This window comes from Zonotrichia leucophrys, chromosome 1 (assembly GCF_028769735.1).
Source record: "Zonotrichia leucophrys gambelii isolate GWCS_2022_RI chromosome 1, RI_Zleu_2.0, whole genome shotgun sequence".
In the NCBI taxonomy this organism is placed as follows: Eukaryota; Metazoa; Chordata; class Aves; order Passeriformes; family Passerellidae; genus Zonotrichia; species Zonotrichia leucophrys.
Window position 1 is genome coordinate 14,849,551 of NC_088169.1, and position 25,132 is coordinate 14,874,682.

At 39.9% G+C, this 25,132-nt stretch overlaps 1 long non-coding RNA gene across 7 annotated transcripts in view; it reads left to right on the forward strand.

Moving 5' to 3' along the window:
• Positions 1 to 25,132, forward strand: part of LOC135445204 (uncharacterized) — a 305,400-nt gene that overhangs the window by 172,106 nt on the left and 108,162 nt on the right. For 5 of the 7 annotated variants that reach the window (XR_010439482.1, XR_010439483.1, XR_010439477.1 and 2 more), the window contains 3 exons: positions 5,999 to 6,093; positions 6,975 to 7,132; positions 10,793 to 10,973. This is a non-coding gene — a long non-coding RNA (uncharacterized LOC135445204). Of the gene's footprint in view, positions 1 to 5,998; positions 6,094 to 6,974; positions 7,133 to 10,792; positions 10,974 to 24,228; positions 24,312 to 25,132 lie in introns of those variants that run through there. The other 2 variants (XR_010439484.1, XR_010439485.1) reach the window with 2 other exon arrangements.

Below are 25,132 nucleotides of genomic sequence, written 5' to 3' on the forward strand. Positions count from 1 at the left end.
GGCCTCTTGGTGTTACTGGGGGTTGAGATTTCTCCTACCGGTCCTGGTCCCCCTTTGTGGGCCAGTTTTGGGGTTCCTGGTCCATCATGGGCCAGGGCCCCCAGGGCCTTTCCTTCTCTGGCACTGCTCTGCTCTGCTGCTGCTCTTTTCATTTTCGATCAAAAAAAAAAAAAAAAAAAAAGAAATAAAAAAGATTGAAAACAGTGGGCAGCAGCTCTGAAGCACTGAAGCATTGAAGGGCCAGAAAAGGACATTCTAAAAGTCGTTCAAGTTGTTTGACATTGTTGTAAGACTGTCAATGGTTTGTGATAACTGTTGATGGGACTTTTGCAGCAAGTCTGTTTTCAGGACCAAAAAGGACGCTCAGATATTCAAGAGAAACAACTCCAGCTTATGGACGGTTCCTGAAACTCAGCTGCTTGGACTTGAATTCTCTTTGCATTGTTTTTTGCATTTTTTTAGATTGTAGGATTGTTTTAGTGATTTATTAGTATTGTATATTTTACAGTTGAAGAAATCTCCTGTTCATTTCACATCAGCATTTTTCTTTTAATTTATACAATTTAGAAAGGTGAGATGTCGCAGACATTTCTTCATAGAAATCCTTTCTTTGGGATTTGTCCTTCTTCTGGAAGCAAAGGGCCCCAGAAGAAGAATGTAAACAATTGTTATCAGCTGCTCTGAAATGTAGCAGGTGTCCCTGTGATTGGCTCATCTTCCTTGTGTACCATTAAAGGCCAATCACAGGAGCAGCTCAGAGACAGATTCCCTGGACACAGAACTTTGTTCTTCTTTCTTTCAATTCTATTCTTAGCATAGCTGCTCTCTGCAACTTCTCTTCTTTTTCTTTTTAGTATAGTTACAATGTATTATATATCTTATATGAATAAATCAGCCTTCTGATCAAGAAACAAGATTCTCGTCCTTCTCTCACCACAGTGACCGTCTAAGGTCGCTGTAATACTCTTTTCCTTGCTGAGACAAAGTATGGCAGTGCTGCAGTGCAGTGGTACTGGACCTGGCATTAAAATAATTATGTTGGGCACTGGAAGCATGCTGGCTGCAGCAGAGTAGAGTCAAATGCATTCTGATTTTCCCTGCCAAAAGGCTTAGCAGCTTGGGCACCAATGAACCAGAGACAATAGACAGCAGTGTCTGCATGGAATTCTATGGGGGTGTTGTGGTTTAACCCCAGCTGGCAACATAGTCCCACACAGCTGTTCACTTACTCCCCACCCTGCCTCAGGTGGGATGGGAAGGAGAATCAGGGGGAAAAAGTAAAACTTATGTGTTGAGATAAGGACAATTTCATAATTGAAATTAACTAAAATAACAATAATAGTAATAAAAAGAATAGGGGGAGAGAGAGAGAGATAAAACCTAAAAGACAAATAATACATAGTTACTCACCACCCACTGACTGTTACCCAGCCCATTCCTGAGCTGCAGTCAGCCCCTTTCTGGGTGATTCCCCCAGTTCATACAGGGTGCATGATGTTCTGTGGTGTGGAGTGTTCCTCTGGTCAGTTTGGGTCAGCTGTCCCATCTCTGTTCCCTTCCAGATTTTGTGCAGCTCCTCACTCTCAGAGCATAGACATAAAAATCCCTGACCTAAGGTAAACACTACTTAGCAACCAAAACTTCAGTGTGCTGTCAACATTATTGTCATGCTGAATTTCAAATACAGCACTGTACCAGCTACTAGGAAGAAAATTAACACTGTCCCAGCTGAAGCCAGGACAGGCAGAGTTTGTCATTCTGAATTTTTTCATGTTCCCTACATTGCTACCTCTCTTGCTTCTGGATCCTGGTATCTCTTTTTTCTAACTTCAAAGCTATTTCTCAAACAAAGGGTCCATGCAGGAATTCTCATGGTAGACCCCTTACTCAGAAAACAGGAGTTGAGTTCAGTGAGAAGAGAGGATTGATTGTGGTCATCAGGTGCAGAGCTCAAACAACAGCAGCTCACTCAGCTGTCCCCTTTTCTTCCCTTCCCCTCCATTCTCTATGCCTGTTCTCTCATTTATCTTGATCACCTCCCTTTCACTCTACTCTCAAATAATTTTGTACCCTGGTTACTTTTTCATCACAAATCTCTTTTGCTACCTCTGTATCTGAACTTGGTGTTTCTGATAGGGTTTCCTAGCCAATCATTTGGCAGTACCTAGGGACCTAGCATGGGTTTACTCTTCAAAATGCCTTTGTTCTCCCCTCCATTATATGTGAGATTCCTTAGAATCATTTAGGTTGGAAATGACCATTGAGTCCAGCTTTTATCCTAACACTGCCAAGTCCACTCCTAAATCATGTTCCTAAGTGCCACAACAACACTTTTAAGTATTTTAAATAGTTCCAGGTTAATACCTTCCCTGGGCCACTTGTTCCAATTCTTAGTAATTCTTCTAGTGAAAAAAGTTTTCCTAATAGCCAATCTAAACCTCCCACTTTGGCCATCTTCACATCTTAACTACCTGTGAAATTCAGTCATCCTTCATGGTATTATTTGTAACACTTGTTAGCTTCCTGCTCTGTTTTCTGCCTTGTCCAGTAATTTCTCGTGGTTAATTCACTGAGCTGAACCTCAGGGCACAGCCAAACCTTTTGCCAAGTGTACCTTCGCTGCTGGAAGGGAAGATTCACAGCATGGTCACACACATGGTGACATTCAGATGGCCATGGAGGAAACTGTGTAAGAGAGAGGAGAAGACAGGAGGAGTCAGAGACCCTTGTTGAACAGGAGGACATGGCAGGCTGAGCCACAGAAAAGTCAATCCACAGAAAAGTCAATCCACAGGAATGACTACAGGGACAAGGAAGAGTTCAGCTCCTGGAGGAAGACCTGTGGAGGGCATCAGCTGCTCTGAAGGGCACTGACAATTGGCACCACTGGGGAATGGGGCAGCAGGGAAGGAACACTCCAAATACAACTCCTGCAGTCAGGAGGGGCTGCTGACCTGCACCAGGGGAGGTTTACACTGGACATTAGGGAGCACTTCTTTGCCAAGAGGGTGGTCAAACACTGGAACAGGCTTCCTGGAGATCTGGTGGCTGTCAATAGTCTGATAGCATTTAAGAAGCATTTGGAGAATACCTTTAACAACATATTTTACCTTTTGTTCAGACCTGAAGTGGTCAGCCAGTTGAATGAGACATTCCTTGTAGGTCCCCTCAAAATGTCATATTGAGTTCTAAATATGTTAAGACTGGATATAAAGGATAATTCTAATCAAGAGAGAGGTGAGTGTCTAAAGTGTGCTCCCCAAAATATTTTGACCACAGCAATCCCCAATACCAACTAATGAAGTTTACAAGGCAGATTAAACAAGTGTAAGTGAATGTGTTTGCAAATCTGTTTTAAATTTGTGATGTGCCTCTGACTTGATACCTAATGCTGGTGCCAAAACAGCATAAGGATTCAACAATAAAAACTTTGTGAAGTGACTATGTTTTCTTCATAGATTTTTTATAATAACAAACATAGAAAGAAAATATGATGTGTAGTTCACTCCAAACTGCTGTTTGTTTTCTGTGATTTTCGTAGCATTTTTCCTTTTATTATTAGTAATATTATTATTGAGGGTTTGAAGTATAGAAATAAAAATTTTTCTGTAAGTTTAAAGTTTCGACCTAGTTTTACTGTTTAAAAATAAAGGCCAAACTTTTTTAGTGTGCTGGCAAGAAGGAATAGTAAGAGATAGCCACGTTGTCTTTTCCCCCACTTCTGCTTCTTTTATTTCTTCTAATAGCTTGATGTGCTTGCCTGAGGAACTGGAGACTTTGCCATAAATTTTAATTCCTACAGAAAGGAGGCCTGACCTGAGTTTTCTAGAACTAAACATGTGTCTCAAGCAATTTTCAGGTTTTCATGATTTTGCTTTCTCCAGAAATTGCATTCATCAGCAGAGAAATTTGTTTAGCAAACAATATTATTTTAGGCAGTGGAATAAGAATTGGTAATTTAATTAAAAATACATAAAAAATCAGAGACTGTGGACAAAATCATTATTGGCAGGATAGCATTTGATACCTAGAAAATTTAAAACTACTCATTTTAAAATGGAGAACTTAGACCTGGGTGAAGTGAAAGACATTTTAATTTAGTCCCAGCCCAATGTGTGGAGGAGAACAGAGTCCTGAAAAACATAAAGCATTTAAAAAACTTCATTAGTATTAAAAAACCCCTCCTAAACACATCTATGTGCTTAATTTTTTAGTTGTTCTTATCATGAAAAATGAGGTGAGAGAAGTATGAAAAATGGAAATGCAGCAATTTAAGACTCATGTTTAACAGCTTGATTAAAAATTTGAAGATAAGATTTAGAATCTTGGCATTTAAATAATCAGCTCCTTCTGGTATCCTTTGCAGAAGGAAGTGCTGGATGTGGGTATAAAATGAGGATAAAATATGATATTAATTTGCACTGAAGTAGCAAATATTCTACAGAAGTCTCAGGTCATTAATCTATCTTCCAGCTAAGGGAACTACATTAATAGCTTATGGGATTTACAGGGCAGGCTTCAATTTAATGGTTCAACCAAAGTTTGGGAAAAATAGGAAAGGGCATGATACTGGAGAATACGTTATATCTTGATGCATTAAAATCAATGGCAAAACTTTCTTGGCCTAAAATGGCCTCTAGATAGTTTCTAATTTCAGTGCTGCTGCTGAGCGTTAATTGCCTGTCTGCAAAGTGGAAGGAACCATATTTTCCTGACAAGTGTTAAAACTGACTGTAATCCTCATAGCTCTGTCTTGAATAGGAAAATAATCTGAATTAACATTAAGCTTTAATTGCATTTTTGGAGATGAATGGGATGGGGGTTGGGTTTTTTAGAGTATGGCCTCTGCCTAGAAGAAGACCCATATTTGCAGTGAATTAACAGAAGGTGCCTGCAGGGTCAGGAAGTTTCATTTGCAGTATTTTCTAAGCAGTTCTCATCGTCATAGTCCTGCCTGTGTTTTGTCACTAGTTGCTATGTTCTTTAAACTATAATATTTCCCTGGACTCTGAAGCCAGGTGAGAAACCCTTTTTTCATTTCCTGCTGTTGGAGATAGGGGCTACCTTTGTAAAGGGTGAGAGGAGTGCATTATGCAATTTGCAGCTGATTCATAAGAAGCCTTGAGAAAAGAACCAGGGAATAATGTTGTAACTTAATAGCTGAAATTCTGTCTTCACAGGGGAGAGTCACTAGTACAGCACCTATAAATCAGTGTTGGGGCAGTGCATCATCAGATACGCAACCTTTTTTAAGGTGATAATTCCCATAATTTGGGCACTGACCTTGTTCTATGTTGTACAGATTTGTAATCTGTGTTTTTCTGAGTGATCCCCCCAGGTGGGACATTTCTAATATGAAGTCACACTGTGAGACACCTCTGAGTGTGCTGGGAAGATGGGATTATAAATATTCATTGCTCTTGCAACCTTGGGCGATGAATGTTTCAAATTTTATAAGCTAAGAAGAACTGGGCCCAGCAGAGAGAAAAGAAAATCTCAAAACTTTGGTAATTCCAGGTGATAAATGAAGCAGAATGGGTAAGGAAATGAGAGGTTTTCTGCTAGGCTGATTTTGAGCCAACATGCTAATTTGATTAGGAGAAGTACATAAGCACACTATAAAATCTAATCACTTATGACAAAACCAAGTCAGGCTGGATTTCCCTCCCTTGGAAATACAGTAGCTGCTCTGTGGTCCACTCTCATCACTGAGGAGCCAGGCACCATTAGCTATAGATTCATGGCATGGTTTGGCTCCCAGGGCTGTGTGCTGACAGGCTGCCCTGTGCTGTCCCATCCCTTCTCACAGTGAGGTCCCTATTACCACCATGGGAAACACAATTAGTAGAAGTGGACACATATGAGCCTGGAGAAGAATCTGGCTTGGATCACATATAATGCAGTTTCTTTCCGCCATGTGTAGCAAACAAGGGATGGAAAACAAGGGATAAAGGGCAGCAGGATCTAATTTTATTCCTTTCCTGCTAAATTTGCCCAGGTCCAGAAGAAGGATTTGCTAATGCTTGGCTCCCACCTGTGCTCTGCAGTGAGACGTGGCAAAGCCCAATCCTCAACCCTCCTTCCTGAGATCAGGTACAAATGTGTTTGGAGTATTCTGTTTCTTAAAAAGTAGCTTTGCAGATAAAATATTCCAAAGAAAACTATAATCTTACATGCTTCTCCTGACCACAGATAGAGTCTGCAGGTGTATGTTTCAGGTTCCACCAGGTTCACAGCATTACCCCAATGGAGCCTGAAAAACATCGCCCAATGCAGCTCAGAGTGTCATTGTTTCCCCACTGACTTGATATTCCTGCAGTGTCCCTTGTGGCGTGGATGAATTTCCAAATATCTGCACCACTGGCTATTGAGGGCCCATCCTCCTCACTCCTCCTCACTCCTTTTTGTTGTTTTTTGTTTTCTTTAAACCAGGACAGATCGCATATCAGTATGTTCTAATATCAAAATATCATCATATTTTCACAAAATTAAATCACTGTTTCCAGTCAGCTCTGGAGTTCCCCTTTAAAGCACAAAAAGCCTCTGCTTGTTTGTGACATGTTAAGTAGCATGAATTCAGTGGAGAAATTGGGGATGGCTGCCTGGAGGGTAACTGGCAGGAGGGAATCCTCAGAATCTGTCACAGTGGAGCATGGCAGCATCAAACATAAAAATGGATTCAAAATGTAGATCCACCTCCATGCAAAGTCTTCTGCTAAATCCATTTTTTCCTCTCCATATGAGACCTTGGTGTTGCTGGGGGAAAACAAGAAAAGAATTTTGAAATTAAATGGATGAGAATTTGATAATCCCCAATGACCTATTTTCTTATAAGATTATGGAATTGTGCAAATCAGTGTGTGTTTTATAATGACTAGAGTATGAGAATACCTAAATATATACAGCTGGGACAGCCAAGGCAAGAGCTGAGTCTGGGACTCCTCCCTCTGTCTCTTTCTTGCTATTTCTTTTAGAGAAACAGGATTTTATTGAAAACTCCTGGAGAGCATCCTTCTGTCACTTTCATTTCAAGTTCCATCATACTTCAACTTTTGGAAGGTCTTATCCCTCTGCCCAGAGGCAACCAGCCTGAGATGGTATCCTTAGGATTATCTCTGCACAAAAACAGCAGGTAGCTCTTCTAGTTTTGCTGCTATGCCAATTTTCTGTCCTTTTCCAGTGTGCCAGGTTATGAAACTGAAGTGTAAAATAAATAGTGAAATGCTGGAAATTATAAAAATGATCCTTTTAACAATTTTTATCATTATCATGAACCTTAAAAAAGAGGGGAAAGGGGGAAATGCTTTAAACTCTTCTACCTGCTGGACAGACAATGATGCTGGACCATCTCCTTGTTTTGATGCCATGGGCCCAAGGAATAATATTTATGTAAGAAACTCTCCTTCTGCTCAGGGCTCTTTAAAAGGGATGAAAAACAAATTTCCAAAAAAATATACTGTCTACTTGAACAAAGTACAAAGGAAGTGGGGAGATGGTTAAAGTCAAAAAAGTCTTTGCCCCCAGGATCTGGCCTGCAGCTTGTCCCCCTAAGCTTATGGGATGACTCATGTGCATTTACATTCCCTGTGCTTCACACAGCATCTGCTGCTACACATTTGTTGGAGGATTTTGTCTTCGAGCAGCTGGTGACAACCCACTTCCTCTTGCCTTCTTCATCAAAGATTTTTTCAATTGTTTCTTGTTGTTTTGATGTGGGACCCAGTGTTGGAAAAACAAGCCCATTTACCCTGATTAGAACCAGCCCTTTAAACACTTGCCAATTAACACCCCATTTGTTATTTTTCTATGGACCAAGAAATACTTTCCCTTTCTCTCCTTTCACTTTATTCAGCTGCAATTCCAGAGCAAAATCAAGCACTTCTTATATAAACTGTGATTAATATTTCCCTTGTTCTCCCCGTTCCTTTTGTTTTACAGAGCTGGAGAAGAGGGCACCCTTGGCTTTCTTCAGGCCAATCTTAATTAGTTTAATGTCATGATAATCGTGCTACCTCCTTACACTGCCACTGGGCTGAGTGTTATACACATGCCTTGCTGAAAAACAAACAGAACATCACATTTGGGACAATGATACAAAAAGTCATCAATTTTTGTTACTCGATGCCAATTCTATTAACGGGCATTAAGAAAAATAACTTAACATGCATCTGTTTTTAGCAAAATTAGACATAGCCTGGTTTATGCCAGTCAAGTACATTCAGTGAAATCTTCTTTCAGAGATTTGATCTCAACTGTATCTATGAAATCATACACTATGATTTTATCCTTTTTAGAAAAGTATGTGCTAAAATTGAGCTGAATGCTGAGTTACTGTTTCTACTTTTTGTCCTCTCCTTCCACACATCCAAATCTCCTTGCCAGGGACCACTTTTTTACATAAATATTTTAAGGAAGTACTAAACCTTTAAATGAGATCATCTTGTTTCCATTTTTGAAAATACAATCACTTATCTCAGACAAATCCAGGAGTATTTACTTGAAAAACTGCATGTAATCCCCTCAGCCCTAAAGCCAAGGGCTCTTCTGCTTCCAAATACTTGCTGTGTTTGTTACTGATTCAATGACTTTGCCATTCTGCAGGAATTTTCCAAATAGGAGGGTTTCCCCTTTTCGTAATTCAAGGTGAAATTATGATCTATTTTTTAGCCTGTTTATTCCAATGAATAGTATCTGATCATATCTTCACTCTGCTTTGCCAATCCCTTTAAGTTTAGGAATGGTTATGGTGTGTGGCTGTTTACATGTTCTGCACCTCTCTGCAGAGGTGGCTTTGGCATCTGCTGCATGCTCTGAGCTGAGCTTTCCTTTGCAAATGCCACAAAGCATCTGACTACAGAAGAAGGGGTTTCTTGGAGAGTCACACTTGCTCCCTACCTTTATTGGATGTGTTGCAAATCCTTCTCTAATAAAGAGTTCCTTGGCTCCTGGATTTAAATACTGAAATAGGCACATATATTTACTGAATCACTGCCAAATTTAGAGGTTTTATCTGTTTGTTTCCTGTGGCAAGGGAGGATTTCAAATCATTTTGGTGCTCAGGGGAAATTGAAAACAGCATCTATTTTTAGTTCTCATTTGACTCTTCAAGATGGATCAGTGGAAACCTGTTATAACACTAATTTACTTAAAGATGTATTACGTGCACTTTGCTGAAATGCTGAGGGGAAAAAGCTTTGCTTTTGCAGTTGTTTGGCCTGAGGCCAGGATTCTCCATGAAGCTGTATGAAGAAGAACATTATTATCCACATATTTTTATGCATACAGTACAACTCATTGGCTAGACACTCTGTCCCCTTCTTGAAATATATTTAAAAAGACAGTAGGGGACTACAAATAAGTTGAAGATGCACCCTTTTTTTCAGAGCTGTGCAAATCAAGGACTGATGTGGAGCATTTGGATATCAAAACAAAATATTGCTTCCTTATTACCAGAGATTCAATATTTCTCATTTCCTGAAATGCAGTGCAACTGCAAAGAGGTGCTAAAAGCCTCAACGGTTGGAGGGTTTTTTTTTGTTGTGGTTTTTTGTGGGTTTTTTTTTGGGGGGGGGGAGTTGTTTGTTTGTTTGTTTTTTGTTTTGGATTTTTTTGCTTTTTGGGTTTTGTTAATCATAAAGATTAGTTGAATATAGCTAGCTATTGGATAATTTTTACTATAAAACTATAACTGAAATTTCCTCTTATACACACCTTCAGCCTGTGGTGCTCTACAGCTGAATGCATGACATTTCTTGGTGCATGGGACACTATTGGTAACAATTTAGATTGTAGCAACCTGTGCTATGCCTGCTCTATGAATAGCAGCGTCATTTGTCATGTGTTTGAACAGACTGCCTGTACAACACAGCCAATGACAAATTTTAGGTTGAGATAGATTTGTCCTCCAGTTCACAGACTGACTCTTTTTTTTTCCCTTGCATTGTTGTTCATCTCAGGCTAAATCCTTCTGTGCCCTTTCCATTCTCTGAGAGGAGAGAGATCTGCACATAACTGGATATTCAACACCTGTGTTTCAATTATCATATCATTTGAAGAATCTGGTGCTTTACTTTATGTTCCTCAAGTAGTTATCTTGATTATTTGCTACTGCAGAGCTGCAGTAAACTTGTTTGTTTCTCCTTTTCTCTCTGCCTGAATTTGATTTCAGAAAGCAATCTCAGATGAAGGAGAGACTTCAGACTCCTAATCACATGCTGCTGTTAGCGTTGTTGCTGCAAGTGGCAACAAAAAGTATACTTTACCTTCTACTATATTAAATACTAAGAGCAGAATACATTGTTTTTATTATGCCTGGGGGTTTTTGGTTTGGATTTTTTTGCTGTTGTTGGTTTGGGTTTTGTTTTGGTTTTCTTTTGTTTTGTTTTTGTTTTTTTGTTTTGGGGTTTTTGTTTGTGGTTTTTTTTTTTTTGCTTTTGTTATTTTGTTGTTGTTGTTTTCTTGAGGTCTTCCAGGAGAGATATATCTGAAAGCCATGGTAATCGTATTCAGCAAGAATTTTATACAATATTTAATTACAAGGCATACATGTATTGGAGAGTTTTGTGGTGAGAAAACAGCTCAGGGTACACTCAACAGCATATTGCTTCTTTCTCTCTCTTGTCAATTACCTTTGAGTCTTCCTGCTTGCATAAGTTACAGGTCAATAAACATATTTCAAAGCAGAATTTGGTATCTGCTGAGACACTAACTTCATCCTAGGCTTACAGAAAGTGCGTATTTTAAGGTCATCTTTTTGTCCTAATGTGACTGTCCTCCTAATTTTCTTTTACAGAAGGATCCTAATGGCTCATTCAATGTGGTTTCATTTAAAGAATTTCTGAATGTCCTTATTTTTGGTCAGTGTGCACTTTTCCTCTGTGTGGTTAATGCTGGATAAGAATTGTTTCATTTGCACCATTTGCAAAACTCATCAGGCCCAGAAGGGGCAAATTTTATCACAGAAGTTTGATAAGGTGGGTAGACTCTCATTATAGAAAATAATAAATTTGATGGACTTTTGTGTTTCATTATATGTTTCATTATTTTTCATTTCATTATGTGTTCTGGAGCTTGCAGAGTACTCATTTATTTTATTCATTTCAATAACATTATGGTGTGCTCTGTGTTCTAGGCAATGTCAGTCATTATGGAATAGAGAATTTCTGTTATTTAATAGAGAATTTCCATCCTTTTTCATCTTGGGCTTTGATGTAAAATTGGGTAAAATTTTAAAATGCCAGGATTCCATTAAATTGGAACAGGATGGTTGGACATTTTTAACTGAAAGGAAATGGTTTTAAATTCCTCAAACAGAAGATCTTTGCCTTTCAAATTTCTGTAGCCTATGAAGAGTTCTAGTACTGCCCCTTATTTGATTTCATGGTCCCCAGCTGCTCCTGCAGTTTCAAAACTGAACAGTAAGATTCTCATTCTATACCAATGGAATATCTGCATCCTGAGAAATACAGATCATTACAGCTGGAGTCCTTTGAAGATGCAGGAATGGAAAAAAAAAGGGGGGGGAGAATGTGAATAAATAAATAAAGCATTAGGTGTTCTTTATTTTTTCTCAGTTGATATTCCAGATAAAATATGACAAGTCTTGTACACCCAAAACTTTCATCTGACACATGAAGAAAAAATATTGCGAGGTCTTTTATTGTACTTGATTTTCTTTTTTTCTCTTAAATAACCAGACTACTCTTCAGAAACATGTAAGAGAAGTTACATAGGCCTCAGTTTCCGTTGGACAAAAATATTTTGAATCCTTCAAAGGAAATAATACATTTGGACACAATAAGCCACAGATGCCTTTTCATTTTCTTCTTCAAACATAAAGGCATGCTGACCTTTTGTGATAGATTACTTCCTGAGAATACAGTGAATTTATTTCCATTCTTCCTTCTCTCTGGAGATCAGTTTGTCTTCTGTTTATAGAGAGTAAATCATCCGCATCTTATTTCTTTGGATTGAATACCCCAACTAGCCCCTCATCTCTTTGACTTTTTCTCTTCCACCATCTGTTCATCATATGCTTTCATGGGCAAATCCACCCATCAAAACCATGGGGTAGACACATTGTATTGTAAATTGATTTATAGATGCATGTAAGATGATGGGAAAATCTGCTGAATTGCTTTATACTAAGAACAATTCATCAGGTAAAACCAAAACATTCTGGGAATTCAGATACATACAAAAAGTTGGAATATAGATTTCATCTCTATTGGTAAACACACAGACCTTTGTATATTTCTTCATAGCATGTGCACAATTTTTTGTAAGCACTGAAAAGTAATGACCTGACCTTTTACTGCCCATACTGCTATTTGTTCCATGATGACACCTAAAGAGGCTCCCTGGAACAGAGGCCAGACAGTGTTAAAGGAATAAAGTAGGTGTTTATTGAGAGGTCTTCAAAGGACACACCTTGGGCAGTACAAGAGCCTGGCTATGGCTGCACCCAAGATGGATGACAGGTCCTGAGTTCTCACACTTTTGTAAGTTTTGGTCCACTCACATGTTGGGGTTAATTGTCCAATTACAGATTTGGGTTATGAAGTCCCATCCTCCCAGACTGCTCTCCTCAATTCTCTGTTGTTTCTACTTTTTGGGCCTGAAGCTGTGATGGTATCCTTGGTTCTTGGCTGGAAAAGGATTGTTTTGTCTAACTAAACTGTAAAGAGAACTTGCTAACATTTTATATGAAATTCAGAGTTATACACTAAGGCAGTACAAAATCTGAAAAATATGAAAGCTAAAACTTTAGGCATTAATGTCAGCAGCCTCATAAGCTACAACTTGTCACAAGCAAGAGACGAATGCTTAGAAAGCTTTCACTCTGTTTGATCCCTGTAATCAACTTTATTTCCTCTACAGAATTCCAATTATCCCATTAAACAGTGAGTCAGGATGCTTATATTGATACAGGTGCCTTAATTGGTTAATCTGTACTCATGTCAGCCCCAGCTAAGAATTCATTTCCCTGAGGTCTCCTTAGACAGCCACAGTTCCTCCTAAGCCATAATGGTAATTCCTGGCAGGTGTAGTGCTGGAGAACAGCATTTAGGTGCACCCACAAGCACCACGCAGCACGCACTTATCCATGGTTAGCCATACATATACTTGCTGCTGAGCTTTTATTTTCTTCTACCTTGTAATTTCTAACCTATTTAGTTTTAATTATAAGCCTGCAATTATACAGCACTGACCATATGCTTCTAAAACCCATTTGCAAGAAAAACATCCTAATAATATTGCTTTTTAGTAGCACTCCAAAGCAATTAAACACCTATTAGATGCCAGTGAATTCTGCTTTCAGTCTATCATATGCACGTTTATTTGCATATGCTGTCCTGTGAGTGACATAATTTTCATTATTGACTTATGAGGATAGAAATAATAGACAGACTATTTACTAAACTGTCTTTAACTCAGCATCAACAAAATAGCTAATTAAATGTGTAACAATTTTCACTGAATAAACTGTGAGATTTGAAGTCAAGGTGAAGACAAGGACAAACATTCATCTGTGCTCTCTAAGACTTGTTCTCACCATGGCGAGAAAACAGGTTATCTAGTCTTGTAAATCATCAGAGAAACCAGACAGAACTACAGGTAGATCTTAAAAAGTAATTTCCTAGGAAATCAGTTTTTCAGGACCAAGCAAACCCGCTAGTGAACTGCCAAGATTATTATATTCCAAACTTACATCCTGATAAATGTCATGAGCATGAGCTTCTGCTATAGTCCCTGGAAGGCAGTTTCCAAAGGAGCTATAGAGTAATTAGGTGCCCTGCTCAAGGGACTGTAATAGTTGTTTCTCAACTCCACTTCTGGTTTAGTTTATTTTACGGATTTAATTTCTTTCTCACTGGTGATGTAAATGAAGAACTCTCCTTTTCCCCTCCTTACTCTGCTATATTAACTGGAAGTTTGCAGGTAGGAAGAGCTGTAGGAGGCATCAGAGTCATCCCTAGTCCGTAGATGTAATCCTGTACCTGCCAAAGGCAGCAGCTCATAGAAAGCAAGAACTCAACCTTGCATCTTTTGAGTTGCAGAGTAACATTCAGAATGGGGGATGACTCTGCTTTCCTGTTCATTGGAATGTATCTCTGTTTATCCTTTCTGAAGATACATTCAGCTCAGATAAAGTAAATTAAACAAGCAGTTTCAGCTAATGATCTCGTGCAAGATCTGTTTCAAATTCTCTCTGTTGTGTGGTGGGTTGATGCTGGCTGGACACCAGGGAGCCACTGAAGCCACTGTCACTCCCCTCCTCAGCTGGACAGGGGAGACAAAATACAGTGAAAGACTTTTGGATGGAGATAAGGATGAGGAGAGATCACTCACCACTTACTGTCACGGGCAAAACAGACTCAGCTTGGGGAAGTTAGTTTAATTAGTTACCAATTAAATCAGAGTAGGATAATGAGCAATAAATCCATATCTTGGAAACATCTTTCCCTACTTCTCCCTTCTTTCCAGGCATAATTTCACTCCTGGTTTTCTCTACCTTCCCCTCATCCAGTGGTCCAGGGGACGGGGAATGAAGTCTGTGGTCAGAGCTTGTCTCAGCCACTCTTCCCTCCTCAGGGAATGACTCTTCACTGCTGCTCCGGTGGGGAGTCCCTTCTATGGGAGACAGTCCTCCACAAATGGCTCCAGAGTCTGCAGAGCTGTTCCTCCCACACAGTCTCTCTCCTGTGGTGGGTCTGTCTTGTAGCCAGCTGGAATTGGCTCTGTTGGACTTGGGGAAAGCTTCTGGAAACTGCCCACAGGAGCCACTCCCAGTAATGCAAACCCAGTACAGCTCAATTGTATGACCTGATGCCTCTCTGAAATGTGCTACAAGCTTAATATGCATATAATTTTAAATAATAATTAAAATTGTATAGTTTGACTGGAAAACTCCCCACCAGTCCAAAAAGACAGTGGTATCTGCAGATGATACATTCCAGCAAAGCATCTTTTTATACACACAAGCTGACAGGGGAAATTTGTCAGTGGTTTAGTCACCATTCAGCTGAATCACCACCAATCTCTTTTTTAAAAATAGCTTGATTGCAGCAAGGGGATTCATCTCTCCTTTAGTAAATTAGATTAAGTGCAATATAACAGGTACTCTGCAGAGGTATATTTTGGGATAGAAGAGAACTCTATTTCTTCTTGTGGGTGTTGGCTATTTTATATTGTTTGAGTAGTATCTTTTATAGGCTGGGGTGCCAATTGCTGCTCTGCAGCAATATGAAATAATGCCATTTCCAAATGTGCCATCTTCAGGTACACTGCTTCTGAAAATGATCACAAAACGAGTGAGGTTTCTACTTCTGGGCATAAGTGAACTGTATAAAACAAGTTCCTTTTCATATAAAACATAATTGCCACAAAAGAATTATAGCCTCAGTTAGGACCCCTGTGTTAGGGAGGGAACCCCTTAAGGTGCTGACTTAGGCCCAGGATAAAGCATTCCTTTCATCTAGGCTCCACAAAACAGCAGCTGGAACACAAGGCTTTTGAGCACAGAGAGCAATTTCTAGAGGATTCCAATATATTTTGGAATTCTTATCCTAATGAATTCAATCAGTATCCATTCCCTGTTTCCAAAAGATTCACTGAGATACTTGCACACATTTATGCAGTAGTATCTGGTATTTTGATTACTTACAGTTTCATCTCAAAGTCAAAAGGCAGCAGCTCTGAAAGTCAGAACTGGGTAAATTCCAGCATGTTCAGCATATTCATCACAAATATCAGAATTTGTGAATTATTGATTCCTCAGTGATTAAATTTGTGAATGTGAAGAAAATTGTCAGAAGTTTTTAGTATCTCTGATACTTCTAACTTTCTTCTCTGACTGCTCTGGTATCTAAAAAACTATGAATGCAAATGGAAGGGTTTGCCTCTCAGGTGGGACACTTTTGGATGTCTCTGGTTTCTTGGGCCACTGTTTTCATAATAGATGGAGAAATTTTGTTTCTACCCAACTCTGAGGATGCCTTTTTTCTTTTACATCTTCATTTTCTACTGTCAGGAGCAGCCCTCAAGGTATCGTGAGCCGTCTTTGTGGCATCGCAGGCTTGAATTGCTGACCTTGCAGTGACAGTGCTTGTGAGATTTCCAGATCAGTTTTATGTCATCAGGGAGCTGATCACTGAAAAAAATTTTTCAAACATTTGATTTTCCACTGAAAGCAACTTCAAGCTTTTTTGAAATTTACTCATTAATTGCTAGGATTTGCTTTATAGCATCTACAGTTGGGAAGAAACACACAAGATGTTCTGGCAATTTGAGTTCATTCAGCTTGCAAAAGCCCCTGAAACAAATGTATACTTCTGCGTAAGTGTTATCAATGCATATGTTCTCTAGGAATTGGAATAAGCCCAATGTGGCCATGCACTTTCCAGATAAAAAGGGGATGTCCTTAGAGCAAGGTTACTTACAAGCCACAAAAGATTTCTCATATTAAAACAAGCTGCTTCCAGACCATGAGTTTTTGTAAAAGAGTCTATGCTAGAAAATAGTGGAGAGTCTGCAGGAAGAAAGGCCAGGGTTGGAGACATAATAGTTAGCTGTAAACTAATCCCATTCTTTCTGTTTCTCAGGTTTATACTGGGTCTATCCCAAGATACCCTTTATAAATTAATAGGGCAGTGAAGAGTCATGATATTGGGACACCTGCATGGGCAGTGAGAGTGTGGCTGAGAGAGGCTGGGCTGCAATACAGTGGTGGTAACACTGCTGTGTTTCCTGAACAACACACAGAGCTTCATTTTCTGGCTCTGAATAATTTTAAACCCTTCCATTGTAAGGTGCAGTAAGCATCTTCCTTGTTATTCAAATATTTTTATGGTTCTATTAGCACTTGCCAAATTTTGTCCATTGTTCATTTCAGATATTTGCATCCCACCCTAATGACTCTCTTACAGCCCCTGTAATACATGCTGGGTGTGTATTGCTGCCAGTGTTCCATTGAAATTAGAGGTGATCACATCTGGGGCATTATTGTAAATGTGTCATCATCACACGTGCCATAACTTCTGAGCTTTGGATGTGTGCTTCAGCAACAGTGGGATTATTGGCAGAATATGATGTGGAATAACCCAAAATGCTCACGCAGAGGCTGCACATCCTGTGTTCATTAATTGTTTTCAGTCTCAAGGACTCCAGCTAATTCCTCATGGATTGTAACTACACAGAGAAATCCCATGACAATTAATTATTCATTTGTTTTTCATAGGAAAACAATAATCTGCAGGCTTAATTTGATTTGATGTTTAAAATGGAAAGCTGAGGAAGGCTTTCCTGATGCTGGAAGTGAATAGCAAATGAAAGCTTCCTGGAAGACTGCACATAATTTCCACATGTTCTGAGCAGCATGATTTAGGAAGGTTTGTAGCAGCACTGAGGAACAGCCACCACAGCAAAATTATCAACTCACTGCTCTTCACGATTGTTCTCCAAAGGTGGCCTCAGTAGAATTGTCAGAAGTAAAACTGAAATAGGTTTGAGAAGGTCTGAATTGATTGACTTTGACCTTCTGGGAATGTGAAAAGGAATGGGACTGCTGTTGCCAAGCCCATGCAGGAAGGAAGCTCTAGCGCTTGTCCAGCTGACCAACGTGGAGCAGGAGTCTCCTCCATTCCCCAGCTTTCCCCCAGGGCAGTCACTAAGTTAGAGGGGACAGACACTGTTACCAGCTCAGTCACCCCTACAAGGCAGCTCACTGGGGTCTGACCATCACACCTTCCAAGGGGGAACACACCTAAGCCAGGAAGTGGTACCCCTCAGGGGTCTGTACTGGGACCAGGACCATTTAATATCTTCATTAATGACAGAGACAAAGGGATCAGGGCACCCTCAGCAGGTTTGCAGATGACATCAAGCTGAGTGGTGTGGTTGCCACACCTGAAGTACAGGATGCCTTGGGACCTGGACAGTCTCAAGAACTGGTCCCATGGGAGTCTCATGAGGTTTAATAAGATGAAGTGCGAGGGGCTGCACCTGGGTCAGGGCACCCTCAGGATCAATCCAGGCTGGGGGATGAACAAATTGAGAGCAGCCCTGCCTGGCAGGACTTGGGGGTGATGGTGGGTGAGAGGTTGGATATGGGCTGTCCATGTGCATTTGAAGCCCAGAAACCAAACTGTGTCCTGGGCTGCACCAAGAGAAGTGTGACCAGCAGGTAGAGGGAGGAGATTCTGTCCCTCTGCTCTGGACACATAAGGCTGTCCAGAATGGGCCTGAATTCCATTATTTCTGAGTCTATCTGAACAGTCATTTCAGAGATTTGTTTGCCAGCTGCCCTGCTATGAAGAAATTTTTGATGGTAGCATAAGGTTTGTAGATATCTGTTGAACACTGCATTGAAATAAAGAGGATCAAGCTCACAATTTCACCTGTCTTCTGCAAATCAGAGCATCAGTATTGGTCAAGCAGAGTGTTCTAGAGGCTCCTTAATTTTAGTGATATTTTAGTCAAGACCCGCTTGTTAAGCAGAACTGGCTTATCTGGTCTATTTACATGTGCTAATAGAAAAAAAAAAAAAAGATTTAGCAATTTTTCTTCAGAAATGAGGATGCTGAACTCATTTGTACTTTCTGCCCATGGCGAAGCATGTAGTGATTGCAGCAGGGCCACCTTTACACTCCTGGGTTCAGAAATCAGTGTCCAGAGCTGCAAGTGTTTTCCAGGTGGTAAGACAGACAAGAGAGGAGTTCTCAGTCTTCTCAAAAAGAGACTCCTTTTATCTCTCCCTGCAAGGTGATCAGTGTTATCAGCTGGTTTGAGAGCCCATTTCTGCCAGAGCAGGGCAAAAGAAACAAAGTATGACTGAGAGACACATGGAGTACAGTGCTTTCAGAGCTTATTTTTAGACTGGAAATAATGTTGGTTTTAGCCTTCCTTGATGGCTGTTTTCAAAGGCACACAGGATGGACATTGGTATTGTACCTGTCAGTGCAACCTTGTTTATAAAATCAAGGAAACATTTAAATGTACCAAGACCGTAGATGGTAGCTTTCTTTCTAGTTTCTTTTTTTTTGTTGTTGTTGTTGCTGTTGCTTGATTTTTTTTTTCTGGTCTCAGCTAAAAAAAAAATAATTTCCAATAACTAACTGATTTTAATAATATATGATATTTTCTTTGCTGTACACAGGGGAACTATTGGTTCGGTTGGTTTGGTTTTTTTGTTGAGTTGGTTTTGTTTTGTTGTTTTTTTTTGAAAGATCAGATTTCCTGTGATTCACTGAATCTGTATAGAAGGTCCCTGCAAAAAACATGATACCACCTTTTACAGTACTTATATTCTTTATACAATAAGCTAGTTATGTATTTCTTCAGATTCCCAAAGGAACTGGTATCTCCTTGGTCCTAAACAAGCTGTTGGGAAGTGCTTCTGTTTTCAGCATCATCTTGATCTCATGAAAATCCCCTGGAGAGCTATGTGTTTTGGTGGCAGAGCATGCTTTACCACTGATTATCTGAACTTCTAGAGGTCACTAATGAGTTGTTTGTCAGCTTCCTTCACTGGCTGAGAATGATTATTCTCATGGTTTCTCTGTTGAGCTGACTTATCTTTGCATGTTTCCCTTCAGTGTTTTGGGAGTGCATCTGAATCCATGTTTCTATGCAGAAAAGCAAGACATTTTACAATTCCTTGGGGTAAGTGTGATGTGATGATCTGACCCTGTCAGCAGTGACAAAACTCTCAGTTCCTGGGAGGTGAGAAGGAAGAGGAGGGTGTGAAGAGTGAGGTGCATACACTTTCAAACCTGGACTATCTGTTTCTTCTGCTTCTATTTGACTGGGTTGGAGACCACTTTTGGCTAAGGTGCATGATCCTCAGGTCCAAGAGATGACTTAGAAGCAGTTCTAAATGGCCAGGGCAGGGCATCAGGAGCTGCAGTTTCCTCCCTGGCATGGCTGGGGAGGCTCTGTGCCAGGTGAGGCTGTGTTCACCCAGGAGGGATCCCCTCAATCAGGACATGCTCTCAGGTCAGGGCTGCTCTTGTTTGTTTGGCCAGGTCAAACCAGCTGGAAAAGGGGCTGGTTTGAATGTACAGCAGCAGCTAAATAAGTGATTGAAGATGGGGACCGTCCCTGGAGAATCAGGGCAGGTTTGGTTGTTGTAGTCCCTTGCTAATGAAGCTACCAATGCTGTAAATGGCAAAGGGAAAAAGAGGCACAGGCAGAGCAGCAGGAAACCAGAGGACAAACACATTTTAAACCTTTTCTTGCTATCTTGGTAGATGGCTTTGATCATTTCACAGAAATCAACAGGGGAAGGGAATGACACCAGAGAGGCAAAAAAATCCATTTTATCCTCCTTTTGCCTTTTTTTCTAATGTTTTCTTCAATACAGATATGGCAAAAGTACAGAACAACAGCAGGAAAAAATAAGAGATAGCAATTTTGAAGAAAAGGAAATGCACTAAATGCTACCTGCTGTCTACCAATTTCAGGTAAAAAGTAGTGAGTCTCACTGCACGTTTTAATCTCAAGAATCCAAGTTTTAAGTTGAAATGTTTTTTTCACTGAAATTTTGAGATAAGTTTAAGGAAAGACAGAGAGAGGAGAAAGAGGCAGGGGCTAATCAAGGACTAATTTATTTCAAAGTCTGTTATATCCAAATATCACAGAGAAATGCCTTAACATAGATGTTTTATCAAAGGAAAGCCAATGTGAGATCATAAAACAAAAGATGAAAAATGTCTTAATAGAAGATTAATAGAAACATAAATAGTCTCAAATTTGCTGGAGGAACAGGGAAAAGAGCCTCAGATCAGACACTTAAAGAAAAGAAAATTGAGCCTAGTAATCTTGAAAGAAGGTAACTGCAGTTATGTCTTTCAAGACAACTAACTCAAGTTGAAGCTTTTCTATCCCTTCCTTCTCCCTCATTGCTCTAGGCTTGGGATCCTACAGTCATCATCTGCCCTTGGTGAAACAGCCCTGCAGAGCTTCACCAGGGGTGAGGGAGGTCCACACCATAGAAGAAACAGCCCCAAAACTGAGTTTATACATCCCCTAGAGATCACAGGAACCAGAAACAGCAGTGAGGGTGTTAAAGAGGAATTGTCATGGTGGAGGAAACCACATGAGTCACACAGCTCAGGGTGGTGAAAAGCCCAGTCACGGTTTATCAGCACCTTCCTCAAGGAGGCCAGGAGCTCATTGTAAATCAGGAACTTGTTTCTCTAAAGGCTCTGAATGAGTTTTTTTTACATATCAGTTTAATTGCAAAGTCTTTTGCACGTCTCTACCTGTCTCCAGCCATTTCTGACTTAAACAGGTAGATCCTTTTTTAGTCTCTTCCACCTCACTGTTTTGAGCACCCAAGACAGTGATGTGCTTCAGCACTTAGGGCTTTTCTGTGCTTAAGATACCAATTTTTAGAGGTTTAAGTAGAAGCAGGTGGTAGTTTTCTGTCATATCATACTTAATGGACAATGTTTAATATGCCACAGAGCTTTGATGCCTCCCTCTGAGAAACACAAAGGAACAGACCTTCTAATCTGTGGAATCAATACAGTAGCCAGCTCCTAGGATGGCTCACAGCTTTTGTATGGCTAGGTTCCAATTCCATGAAGCTTTATTGTGCTCAGATAATAGGCACTAGCACCAAGGCCTGCTCCAAAGTCCACCTGGAGCCATTAGAAAGGCACTCTTGATCAATACTGCTTTGAAGAGTTGCCCCATCCATGTGTTTATGTCTCTCAGTCTGAAGGGGTGCATGAGGACTGCAACCAGAGAAAACACCAAATAGCTCTGACTGAGGCACTGAAAGCACCAGGAACCCAAGCAGACCTGGAAGCAGCTCTGTAATTAGAAGCAGGGTTTGCTATTTCAGACAGTGTCACACAGGCAGTGGGCTGCTTTTTCTGACCTCAGCAGATGATTTCACACGGACCTGAGCTGCAGTGGTTGGGCTTGAGTCAGAAACTTTGAAGTGTGGGGGCTTTCTGACACCATTTGCTGTGCTTTGAAACCAGTATCTGAAAATTCTATTGTCTTTCTTTAGGAACTCAGTATTTCTTTTCTTACTCAGGTAATTATGTGTGATTATAAGCATGCCTCTATAAAATATCACAAAAAAATTAGTTTAAATACTATAAGGACACAAATATGTAATACAAAAATCACCAGGGTGGATTTTCAACAAGAGTTTTGCTTATTTTGTCCTAGTGAATGCTCTCTATAGTTCCTCTCAATGGTGGTAACTGCTTACATTCATTTAAACATGTCAAAAGCAAAAACATGGGAAGACCTTTTTGTCAGCTGTACACAAGTACCTACTGCTGGTCTTTATTTGATAATGGAGAAAAAAGAAAAAATAACCCCAACCAGATTACTAGATCTCCATAGGAAACCAAAGAAGCTACAAAGTTCATTGTAATAACATGCCATGGTTGGAGCAGAAGCTGGACATAATACTAGCAAAACAGGTTAGGAAGAGAGGTGAGAATTTGTATTAGGTTGTCATGGTCAGCAGCTACATTTATATTTTGATTTATATTGCCTCAAGACCTAGCTTCTTGCTGGTATTGGAAAAATATCTCTTTCTATCCCCTCTTTTCTCTAACCAAAGAACACTTTTCTCTGAAAAGTGTGACCACGTGCCAAACATCTCACCAACCAAATTCCCACATTCTCCCCTTCTTCCCCTTGCTCTAGACACAGCCTGCCAAGCCTGTCTCATTCCTCCATCCCCAGCTGTTGCAGCCCAGCACCTCCTGGGGTCCTGCAGCCCTGCTCTGTTCCACTGCAATCTCTGCCTTTCCCTTCCTTTTGCTCATCCTGGTGGGACTGCAGCAGCATTGCCACTCCTGGGGAAAGGATGTGGCCTCATCGTGGGGACTGCAACACAAAATGTTTTCTGTTCCTCTCTTTACTGTTGCTATTTGGGGGAAACTAATTTTAAAAAAATGTACCCTGCAAAGTCTTCCAGAGCATGGGGCCCCAAAGCAGCACAGGCATTTTTTATGCAAAACCCCCCTATGAAACTCAATGCCACTTGGATATACAGCTGCTCCTGCCTTAGGACTCAAGGCAGAACAGCTTTTCTATCAAGGTGCCAGATCCAGAATCACAACTAACATCTTGCACTTCCCACACTTCCCACTCCAGTGGTCCCTTGAGGCTTGAGGAGGAAACTGGACTGTGAATAACGAGGTATCTGAACAGTTGGTGACTCACTGGCAATCCGTGGTCTGAGATATTGACAGTCTGCCAACAATTTTGTCGTGGTTGTCAGTGAGAGGAAAGATAAGAATGGAACCACAAAGTGGTGTTGATTTTTAAAGGTCAGCGTACTTGTGGTTCAAAGTCACCATGGGAGCAATCTTCTGGATTTTCACAGAGATTCACTGATAAAAGGAAAACTAAAAAATTGTGGATTATGTCCTTTTAATACAAAATACCTATAAATTAGTATTCTGAATACAGTGGCCCAACCTTAGCTGCATATTCTTCTTTGTGTTTCCAATGTGGAAGATATCTTGAACTTCTAAACATTTCTCATCATAGGAATACCAAGTTTAGAGGAATATTTTCTTGTGTATTTGGTTGTCTCTCATCCCAAAGGTGATGTAAAATAAGTTTGTGCAATGGGATTACCAGGAAGAAACCAATGAGCCCCATTTGCTTGTAGTTCATCATCTGTATTGAGGAGGGTGAGAAAGCCCCCAGAGTTAACAGATGTGTCTGAAAATCATGCTTTCTTTTTATTTTAGTCTTACTGATCTTTACCGAGTTGACAAAATGACATTCAACTGGTAAAAAATTGCTGGTAATTGTGTGAATTAATGCAGCTAATATCCCTGGAGTTTTCATTTGACACAAAACAAATTTAACAAAAAACCAAATCAAATTATCCTCAATATAAATGAGTTATAGTATGTTCACAGTGCTGCAACCCCAGAAAAATGGAATATTCTAAACCAACTAAAAAAAGTCAGAGCCCATGGGAGAGCTGTAGGTCCCTGAACTAAAGATGGTTAGACAGAATAATTTATCCTCCAGGTGAGTCTCCATCTCTGACAGCATCTGTCTCATTTGTTATTTCTCTGCCTCCTACTTTATCTGGCTCACAGATGTTACCCTCCCTGCATTTTTGTGAACTTGTTAACACAGTACTAAGATCTTTTCCCTTTTCATGTCTTGTTCTGTTGAATTACTTAGTCAAAAATATATATTAATCAAGCCTAATTTCTTCCTTTTGCTCCACAGATTCAGGCAGTGATTATTGCTTATGACACCATCGCTTTGAAGAGTATATTGTACAGTAATGCAATAATGCTCCACTTCAGGTAGTTAGTCCAGATAATCTTTTAAATATTCCTATACTGTTCCTAGCTTGATTTTCTTTTCAAACTCAAAGCAATATGATTAAAAATATCTTTCTGTATATGGGCAAAAATAAGAACAGATATCAAATATAAGCTGACATAAGCCCGTTTCATCCATGCTGAGAAATTCCTCACTTTCTGTAGAAAGTTTTTCAACTTCTTTGTGGCACAGTAGAATTAAACTTAAAACTCAATCCTTCCTTGCTGTCATTGCATGGTGCAGAATATCTGCTCACTGCAGTTGTGGAGGTGACTTCTGTAAAGGTGAAAAGAGCCATTGTTCGTCTTCATACTTCCTTGTATTGAGTAAGTCCCTGGCACTGAGACCAAAATACAGAGAAGTAAAGTGTGAACTTAAATTGTGCTGGTGAGGGGACCACTCTAATACAGTTACTGTGTTTTTTCTTTGTGATTCTTTGAGAGCTTTGTGATTTCCTTAGCTCTTCACTGCCTTAGATGGAGAATATTTTATCAGTAGAGTAACTGATGCAGATCCCTTCTAGAGTTATCCTGGCTTAATTTAGAAAAAAAAAATGGCTGTAACTTTTGTTAAGGAAAAACTCAGCCTGTCCTGAAGTACATTTTTCTATAGCCCTCTAAATTATGGCAAACTTAATTCAAAGTTACCAGACTATGGCATTCTTACATATATTGAGTAGACATTTTCTTTATTTTATGTTAAAAATTTTAGAATTACTTTTTTTTTTCTTGGCAACTCATAATGCTAGTATTTGAAGTGGGGCACCATTTAGCCAGAGGGTGACTGCAAGAGTAACATTGTTTAT